This window comes from Mandrillus leucophaeus, unplaced genomic scaffold (genome assembly GCF_000951045.1).
Source record: "Mandrillus leucophaeus isolate KB7577 unplaced genomic scaffold, Mleu.le_1.0 Scaffold36, whole genome shotgun sequence".
Taxonomy (NCBI): domain Eukaryota; kingdom Metazoa; phylum Chordata; class Mammalia; order Primates; family Cercopithecidae; genus Mandrillus; species Mandrillus leucophaeus.
In genome coordinates, this window is record NW_012103809.1 from 7,189,722 (window position 1) to 7,190,219 (window position 498).

A 498-nucleotide genomic window follows, 5' to 3' on the forward strand; every position below is an offset into this window, starting at 1 on the left:
TCCTGTTATTTGTAACATAGATGAGAACATCATGCTAAATGAAATAAGCCAGACACAGAGAGACAAATATTGCATGACCTCACTTATATGTGGAATCTAAAAATGTCAAACTCAGAGTAGAATGGGGTTTGGGAAGCTGGGAAGTGAGGGGAGATGGGGATTTGGTCAAAGGATACAAACGTGCAGTTGTAAGAGGAATCAGTTCTGAGGCTGTAACACAGCCTGGTGGCTATATTTAATAATCCTGTATTATATACTTGAAATTTGCTAAGAGAGCAAGTAGAGTGTTTTCATCACACAAGAAATGAAACAGTAACTATATAAGGTGACATTTGTGTTGATTAACTTGATGCTAGTAGTCATTTCAGAATATATATTTATATCAAATTACCATGTTGTATGCCTTTAATTCATATGTTTTATTTGTCAATTATATTTCAATAAAGCCAAGGGAAAAAAAATCCCCTCTCCCAAAAGAAAGATGAGTCAAAGCAAGAT